Source organism: Macaca thibetana, chromosome X (assembly GCF_024542745.1).
Source record: "Macaca thibetana thibetana isolate TM-01 chromosome X, ASM2454274v1, whole genome shotgun sequence".
Taxonomy (NCBI): Eukaryota; Metazoa; Chordata; class Mammalia; order Primates; family Cercopithecidae; genus Macaca; species Macaca thibetana.
The window spans coordinates 98,880,201-98,889,463 of record NC_065598.1 but is presented as its reverse complement, the minus strand read 5'-3'; the positions used below and the strand labels follow the sequence as shown (position 1 = coordinate 98,889,463).

The 9,263-nt window shown below is 39.0% G+C and overlaps 1 long non-coding RNA gene across 2 annotated transcripts in view; it reads right to left on the bottom strand.

Annotated features, from left to right (window-relative positions):
- Positions 1-9: 9 nt before the first annotated feature.
- Positions 10-9,263, bottom strand: part of LOC126946078 (uncharacterized) — a 55,381-nt gene continuing 46,127 nt past the window's right edge. The window contains exons 4-8 of one of the 2 annotated variants that reach the window (XR_007722580.1): positions 5,478-5,622; positions 4,482-4,704; positions 2,698-3,074; positions 2,467-2,601; positions 10-162 (exon numbers count right to left, since the gene is read on the bottom strand). This is a non-coding gene — a long non-coding RNA (uncharacterized LOC126946078). Of the gene's footprint in view, positions 2,602-2,697; positions 3,075-4,481; positions 4,705-5,477; positions 5,623-9,263 lie in introns of both variants that reach the window. The other variant, XR_007722579.1, reaches the window with a different exon arrangement.

The following is a 9,263-nucleotide window of genomic DNA, read 5'->3' as shown; positions in this document are numbered from 1 at the left end:
GATCCCTCCAGCATGTAAGGTGTGGTAGTCAGCCTAAATCTACTTCTGAACACTGTAGCTGGGTGCTCCCATCTTGCTGCCATCAGTTGTAGGGACCTGGGAAGCTGCATCCTCTCAGCCACCTAACTCCATGGGTTCAGTCATCTGCATAAAAGCTCTGTGCTGGGAGATAAAAATTTGTGAATTATCAGCACATGTTTGACACATTGTGCATCCACCCATTCAGTCATTCCTCAGTTAACAGTTACTAGGCATTAAGACCAAACTCTACACTATCCCTTTGGTTAAGTTTTAGGCTTCCCCAGAAGAGAAACAAGAAAGTGAAGTGTGGAAAGGAGGGTGTGGTAAATTCAGATGGCTCTTTCCACTAACAGATTAATCATAGAGACTCATCACTGATGATTGTAAAACATAATTCAGTGCCATGGAGCCATTTCTACATCTTTAGTTGATGTTCTCTTTACATATATTCTCCCATTTGCAATCAATATTCTATGAAGAATTCTCAATACTCAGCTCACTTCCCTCTGTACTTCCCTACACCTCAGTCTTCATTTCTTATCTAATGGGGCTTACCTCCCCCATCCTTCCACTGAACTTGAACTCTCCCAAGTCTACAGCCACCTCTTTGTCACATTTATAGATCAAGAGTGTTGAAATAAATGTTCAAATGGAGATAAATGGGTATTTCCCAAGGAGGAAAAGGTTTCCCTCCCTCAAGACAGAATTCATTTCCTTGTGTCTATAGACAAAGATAGTATGCAATGCTATCAGTTACCTAAAAGCTAGAGTTGTATAACAGCGTTCAGAGTCAGATAACCAGAAGGCTGAGCTGTAGATGACATGCTTTCAAATGAAGCACACATTTTACCTGACATAGCTTATACTTTTGATTCATTGATAGGGAGTTCATAAATAGGTTTACTTTATGTTAGCAGTAATTTTTATGGCTACTTCAATAATCTTGCCTTATCTGTTTTTTATTTCTTTCTCAAGGGGTACCAAGTAGGCAATGAAATAATGTGAAATTATAATGCTGTTCCAAACTTTGCCATGATTAAAAATATTGTCTAAAAGCACTAATATATCACAATTAGAAAATATAGTGATGAAATATAATTGCGGTGATAGGGAGCTCTTTTGCAGTTTCCTGATAGTTAAGTCAAAATTCTTTTAGTGTACCACTGAAATAATGATGCTGGAATTTTTTGGGGATATATCTATTAAGTAAAATATTTCCACTTTAAAATAAGTATGCATAAATCCATACTGATATAAGTAAATGTTTGGTGAATTAATAAAGAAAAGCGTGTGAGAAGACAAACTGTCTTTATGGAATGATTCCAAATAGTATTTGTAGCTATTAACCCTCCAAGAGGTGGAGCTTAATTCTATTTCAACCCCTGAATATAGGTCACACTTAGTGACTCACTTCTCAGGAACAGAGTACATGAATTGAAAAAGTTACCATACACTGGAAAACTTGGCAAACACTGCTTTAACTACATGATGAAAGTTAACATCACCAGTGAGGTCACATCATCATGTAAACCCAAATATTACGTGATAAGAAGGGCACTTCAACTCTGTAGTATTCTTTCTCAAATTCCATAATGCCGGTCTAATCATGAGAAAAAGACAACAGATTAAGGCTGTACTCCTCAACACTATCAGGGTCAATAAAATATTCTGAGAGTTCCTCATATTGTCAAGCAGAAAATTGCCATATAACCCAGCAACTTTACTCCCAGGTACATACTCAAGAGAAACGGAAACCTATGTCTACATAAAAACTTGCACAAAAAATATATGTAGCATCATAATTCATAATGGCCAAGAACTGGAAACAACTCAAGTGTTCACCAATTGACTGGATAAACAAAATGTGGTATATCAATAAAAAGGAATAAAGTGCTGGTACATGCTACAAAATAGATAAACCTTAAAAATATTATGTAAAGTGAAAGAAGTCAGACACGAAAGACAAAATATTACATGATTCCACTTCTATGAGATATCCAGAACAGGTAAATCCACAGAAACAAAAAGCGTATCTGTGATTCCTGGAGCTGGGGGTGAGAGCAGAGATTAACTGCCTTCAAGTGTGATGGGACATTTTAGAGTGATGGAAACCTCCAAAACTCAACTACGGTGATGATTGCACAACTTTTGTTTACTGAAAATCATCGAGTTGTATCCTTAAAAGTGTGAATTTTATTGTCTGTAATTACATTGCAAGAAAGCCTGGGCTTCTGTTGTACCTCAGTAATGACCAAACTTTTTCCTACAAAGGCCTTGATGTCCATGTTTTCTATACCCATGAATGTATATAAAACTGTAGCTGTATCCCAGCCCTGCTGACTGTGTCCTAAGTAACTCTCTATCAATGACAGTCTCTCCCTGCCCCTCCGCCACCGCCCCCCATGCTGACTCGGGCTTCGCTTGTGTGAAAAATTCGATTTGCACCTGATCACTTCCACATCTTCTAACTGTAGCAGAAACTTGAGACTGGGTCCACAACAGTGTCCAGGGCCTCCACTCTAACATGACATCAGCATTATTATTTTTTACTCCTCTTTAGATTTTCTCCTGTGACTCCACCTGAGGAATCAAAATGGCATTACCTCTCTGGGTGTCAGTATGGCAATACTTATCAAAGGGCTACATACGTGCACACTTTTTGCGCCAATAACTTACCTTGTAGAAATTTATCTTCAGGACATTGTGAAGGATGCTGATAAGCATCTGGTTATAAGGACTGTCATTCTGAAAATTCTTTTCCTTTATTTCTGGGCCTGAATTTAGGAAGAAAGACCAACCAGATACACCAAATTATGAAGGGGCAGAAGGTAGCAGAGGGAAATGCTGTGCACACACACAAGCAGTGACAAATACACACACATGTACAGCAACCAGGTTCTGTTATTACAATACTAGAATTCCTCCAAGACAGTTGGTAGGGCTCTAAGAAGACCCATCTGGCTCCCCAGTGTAAACAGCTACAGGAACTGTGCCCTTCAGCCATGCATAGACTCTGAAAAGATGTCTTCCACACAGTGTAGATAACAGGGAATCTGAATAACACAGGTTTGAGAAAACTGATATCATATCCATAGGATGGAATTCTAGAATTCAGCAAAACAAGTTTTAATGAAGATAACGATGAGAGGTGATTTGTTGCCCATACGATTAGCAGTGATTCACATTATTTCTAATGTGTGAAGACACAAGGTCCTTACATACTGTTATGTAAGGAATATAAGTTAGAAATAGTATTTGGATTTCATTATGTTAACATAAAATTTTACAGTTTCCAGGGTTTTGAAAGACCACTTCCAGGAACTTTTTTTTTTTGACAGAAATACTTACAAATATATTTGCATATATATGAGGAGGATATTAAGTATACTATTGTTTGTAACAGGAAAAAATGTTAAAGCAACTACATTTTTATGACTAGGACACTAATTAAATGAATTTTGGGGCACCCACATGATGAACCACCTGGTTGATAAAAAAAGAGACTACAATTATTTTTGGAAAGAAACTTAAAACATTATTATGGAAACACATGTGTATGCAAAGATGACCACAATGAGGGCAAATGTGGGTCACAAAGATCATTTAGTGGCCAAGATGCATTTTTGCTTATATAGGTCTATAGCTACTTATCCAGAGGTTTGAAAGCATAAACATAGAAGTGATCATTTTGTGCTTTCACATAGCACATGAAGAGGCTACACTTTCTGTCTGGTGGCCGTCAGTACCCCTGTACAGTGGGAATGCCCCTTTTTCTACCCACACTTCCGGAAAACTGCAGGGTGTGCATGGGCCACAGCACCTCCCTCCCACCTTCCTGCTCAGCGATGTTCAAGCTGCTGCAGTTCAGGCTTCTGTCATGAGGGGGCATCACTGTACCACTATTATCAAACTTCTCTACAAAGCAAGGAGTAGAAAAATACGGTAGCCTCCCCTAAAACCCAGTCTATGAAAAGAACTGCAGAATGATTCTAAATCTGTCTGGAAAAAAAACAACCCTGACAGGTGTAAAACAGTGTAAAAACATACTGTGGGACATCCATAGGATGAAACACCACGTAGGTCTGATGTACCTGGGCTGTTGCTGGGAGGCAGGATTGGGGGAGCCCAGGGCAGCAGGAAGTGACTGAGAGGATGAGGCACTGGAGTGGGGTCTGGGCAGCTGTGTCCATAATGTCCTGGAGAGGGGGTCAGTGGGAAAGGGTGGAAGAAGGTCTGAGAAGCCTGTACAGGGTTGGAGTGATGGGTGGTGAACACCCTGCTCTCCAGGAGGGACCCCCCCTACAGTGTGGACATCTCAACCTACACTAATGAAGGAAAAGATAAATTACTGAATGCGCTGTAGATTTGGAATCAACAGCAAATTGGCCTGCTTTAGTATACAAATGGGTATTCCAAACTACTGGTATCACAGTAAAGAAAAGTTTCATAACATTACTTACTCTGCAAAATTTACGCCTTTTCATTAAGAAAGAGCAAGGAACGTGGAGATAGCTGTAATGCCTCTTGGTGGCCAGAGTCAGGATTGCAACTCTGAGTGTAGACCAGGGGACTCAGCAGCGGGCAGGGAGGGATGCAAGTTGGGAGCTTGATTAATGGGATCAGACATGGTTTTCTGGAACTTTTCACTTACGTCCAGCTATCCTTCTGTATCCATCATTTTTTCTGGAATATTAACAGAAGCACTTTTTGTGGGATATCTAAATCTGAGATCAGAAGCCAGTCCTGGTCTGAACTGAAGATAATACTGCAACTGTGAGCTGTACTTGAGGTGGTGGAGCTAGACTAGCTAGAAACACACACACACACACACACACACACACACCACGCACATGCACACGCACAGCTACTACAGGTCTTACCTTCCCTACCTCCAAATACATCCTGCCAAGGTCCATTTCTCCCTCTGCACATGGCTGCAGCACTGATACCATCAGCTTGCTCCTCCCTAGACTTCTGCAATATTTTCTAATGGTTATCTCCACACACTATCTTCTCCCTCTCCAGTCCATTCTTTGCACAGTGACCAGAGTCACTTTCTAAAAACATGAGTCAGATGATATTGTTCCCATTCTCTAACCCTCCACACTCACAATACAATCCAAACTCCTTACAGTGGCTTAAACAATATGGCTTCTATCTGCCCTTTCAACTTCATCTCACCAGTCTGTGCATTGTCTGCCAGGCTCTAGGCACTTGAGCTTTTCCCTGCTCTTGGAACACACGGTGCCCATGCACACTGTGTACACACTGGCAGAAAGTCAGTCTGTGCCTAGCTTCTTTTTGTCATCCAGGACTCAGCTCAAATGTCACTTCCTGAAAAGGAGCTTCACTTACAACCCCATCTATAATTATCTTTATCTTGGTCACTTTCTACTCTACATGTGTTTAAAACACAAATCCCCATATGAAACTACCCTGCTGATTGATTTGTTTACCTGCTTATTACCAGTTTTCTCAAACTAGAATGATGTGTCCGGGGACCATGTTTGTCTTCTTCTCTGTGCTGTTTCCCCAGTGCTTAGATCAATGCTTCACACATAAATCACTGAATGAAAATTACTGAATTGAAGGAACTGGTACCTATTTTACAAAACAGAAATGACACAGATATTAAAAGCAAAGTAGTAGGAGCAACCAATGATGAAATTAGACATGAAAGGATTCAAATTTTTCATAGACCTTGTTGCAAATCCACAGCAGTGCTTTTCAAACATGGGTGAGTACTACAATCAATTGGAAAAATTTCTCAAAATATAGATACCTCCTACCACACCTTCCTGTTTTTCATTCAGCTGACTTATGGTAGACCCAAATATCTACTATTTTAACAGGCAATCCATGATGATTTTGATGAAGTAGTCCATGAACCATACTTGGCAAAATTCTGATGAAAACACCTCACATTACTGTGCCATTAATTTAATGCCCACCATAGAGAACTCTAGGACATCTGGATTGTCTCTGTTAAGGTAATTACTCAAAAGTGACTAGTCCTTCCCTCCCACCTAAGATCACAGATTGCTTTCCCATATGAGTTCATTGTTAATCTCCAGAGTATTCTTGTGTGGTCAGCAAGATTGGGAATTACTATCCTGTTGAATAAATGAGGCTGGTGGAAGGGAAGTGACTCACCCACAACCTCAGAGCATGACTTTGAGCATTTGAAGAGAAAAAGTCTGAAGATAACAACCCATATCGTGTTGCATCTAGTAGGTCTTCAACAAATGTAAGTTCCCCACTCCAACTTTGCCTCCTTCATTCTGTCAGTGCGATGCCTCTGACATTAAAATTCACGTCATGAATACCAAAGAGAATACTTGGAAATGTGACAGAAAGCAGGGATAAGTTTAGACTTTTCTAAACGCCAACTCATAGTTTTGAAAGGAATATCAGAATTGTAAAACAACACAACTATCATCAAAACAAGTGACTCAGGCAAAAATCATAAATGGATACTCGCTCTACGCTAAATCCCATGAGAGTCACAGAGTCACCATGGTAACCAGGCTAGCCAAGGAACACTGGGAAAAAACAAACAACCCCCTATATCTTGTTACTAACATGTGCTAGGAAATGAATAGCGCTGACGTAATACATGGTAATTAGTCTCAACACCTCATCATACACATTCCTGGCAGCTTCAGCAACATACAAATTGATACATTCACAAATACTCATATGGATGCATGCCCTCTCCCCAATGCTCTCTCACCATCCAAGATCCCAGGAATTTTTTAAGGTGGGTTTACTGGGGACAAAAAAATACAACCTTACATTTTAACATATTCAAATATAGCAGAAACATAAAGTTGAAAGCTACTAACCTATATTATTTTTGTTTGTTTGTTTTGGTTTTTTTTTTGTCTTTTTTTTTTTTTCCTTTTTGTGGAGAACGGGGTCTCGCTATATTACCCAGGCAGGTCTCGAACTCCTGGGCTCAAGCTATCCTCCCGCCTCTGCCTCCCTGAGAGCTGGGATTACAGGCGTGAGCCACCGCGCCCGGCCTAACCTATATTATTTTAGTGATTGATTTTTCTGGAGATTACCTGTAGAACTGTTGGGGGTACATTTTTATCCCTAGTTTCAGTGTATTGCCAATGATTTCTAAAAGCTAATATAGAAATACATGTACATGCACATTAAGCATCAAATATCTTTTCCATCCTAGAGTAGCCTGTGCTTTTTACCGGGATTCTTCAATGGTCATTATTAAAAATCTGGTTGCTGGTGGTTCCATGAAAATGTAATAACTAAGAATTCTATTTAAGAAATAATGCCATTGACAGCAGCATCAACAAGTATGAAATATTTTTGAATTATCTGCTCATAGATATGGAACATTTGTACATTGAATACTACAAAACATTGCTGAGAGAAGGAAGACCCAAAGAAGTAGAGGACATACTGTGTTCATGAGTCAGAAGACTCAGTATTGTTAAGACGTTTATTCCCCACAAACTAATATGCAGATTCAGTGCAATCCGAATAAATATTCTATATATTTTTCAAAGAAATTAGCAAGTGGATGTTAAAATCATATACAAATACAAAACACCTAAACTGTGAAAAACAACTGTAAAAAAGAACAAAGGTATAGGACAAACACTACCTAATTTCAAAACTCATTATAAACCTACAGTAATCAAGACAGTGTGCTATTACCATTGAAGGGGAAAAGTAGATCAAAAGGACAGGATAAGGAATCCAGAAGTAAACCCATGAACATACGGACAACTGATTTTTTGACAATGATGTAAAGACTATTCAGTGAAAAATAGTCTTTTCAACAAATGGTTCTGTAATAAGTAGATATCCATATACACAAAAATAAACTGTAATCCATATATCACAACATACAAAATCAATTCAAACTGAATCTGAGACCTAACTATAAAATCCAAATGTATAAACTCCTACAAGAAAAGACAGGAGTAAATCCTTGTGACTGTGAATAGGTAAACCTTTTTTAGATAGGATATCAATAAAAACACCTTAACCCTAAATAAATTATAAATGGCACTTCCTCAAAGTTAAAAATTTCTGCTCTTCCAAAAGACACTGTTGAGAGAATGGAAAAATAAACCAATGACTGGGAAAAAGTATTTGAAAAATCGTATAACTGACAAAGAATTTATATCCAGAATATATAAAATCATTTAAAAGTAAGAAGTAAACAGACACTCCAATAAATAAATGGGAAAATAATAGAAACAGAAACTTTACCAAAGAATATATACAAATGGCAAGTAATCACACGAAAAGATGTTTAACAATAATAGTTGTTAAGAAAATGTAGGCCAGGCGCAGTGGCTCATATTAGCCTGTAATCCCAGCACTTTGGGAGGCTGAGGCAGGCAGATCATGAGGTCAGGAGTTTGAGACTAGCCTGGCCAACATGGTGAAACCCTGCCTCTACTAAAAATACAAAAATTAGCCAGGTGCAGTGGTGGGCGCCTGTAATCCCAACTATTCAGGTGGCTGAGGTAGGAGAATTGCTTGAACCCAGGAGGTGGAGGTTGCAGTGAGCTGAGATTGTGCCACTGCACTCCAGCCTGGGTGACAGAGCAAGACTCTGTCTTGAAAAAAAAAAGGTAAATTAAAACTCTAATGAGATATTACTATGCACCCGTGAGAATGGCTAAAGTGAAAAAGACTGACCATACCAAGCTTTGGCAAGGTTGTGGAGAATGGAATTCTCATATACTGCTGATGGGAATGAATAAGGAATGGTACTACCACTTTGGAAAACAGTTTGGCAGTTTCTTACAATTTTAATCTCACATCTACCATATGATCCAGACATTGAACTCCTAGTGTTTACCCTAGAGAAAGAAAGCATGTGTACATATAAAGACATTTACACAAATGGTTATGGCAGCTTTATTTAGAAGAACCCCAAACTGAAAACTACCTACTGTCCATGAAAAAGTAAACGGATAAAACAAATTGTGGTATATCCATATACTACTTAGCAATTTTATAAAGGAATTATTCAATCATGCAACAATGAGGATAAATCAAAAAGTTAAACCCCATCTCTACTAAAAATAGAAAAATTAGTCAGGCGTTGTGGTGGGCACCTGTAATCCCAGCCACTCAGTGAGGCACGAGAATTGCTTGAACCTGGGAGGCAGAGATTGTAGTAAGCCACGATCGTACCACTGCACTCCAGCCCAGACGACAGTGAGACTCCATCTCACAAAAAAAAAAAAAAAAAGAAA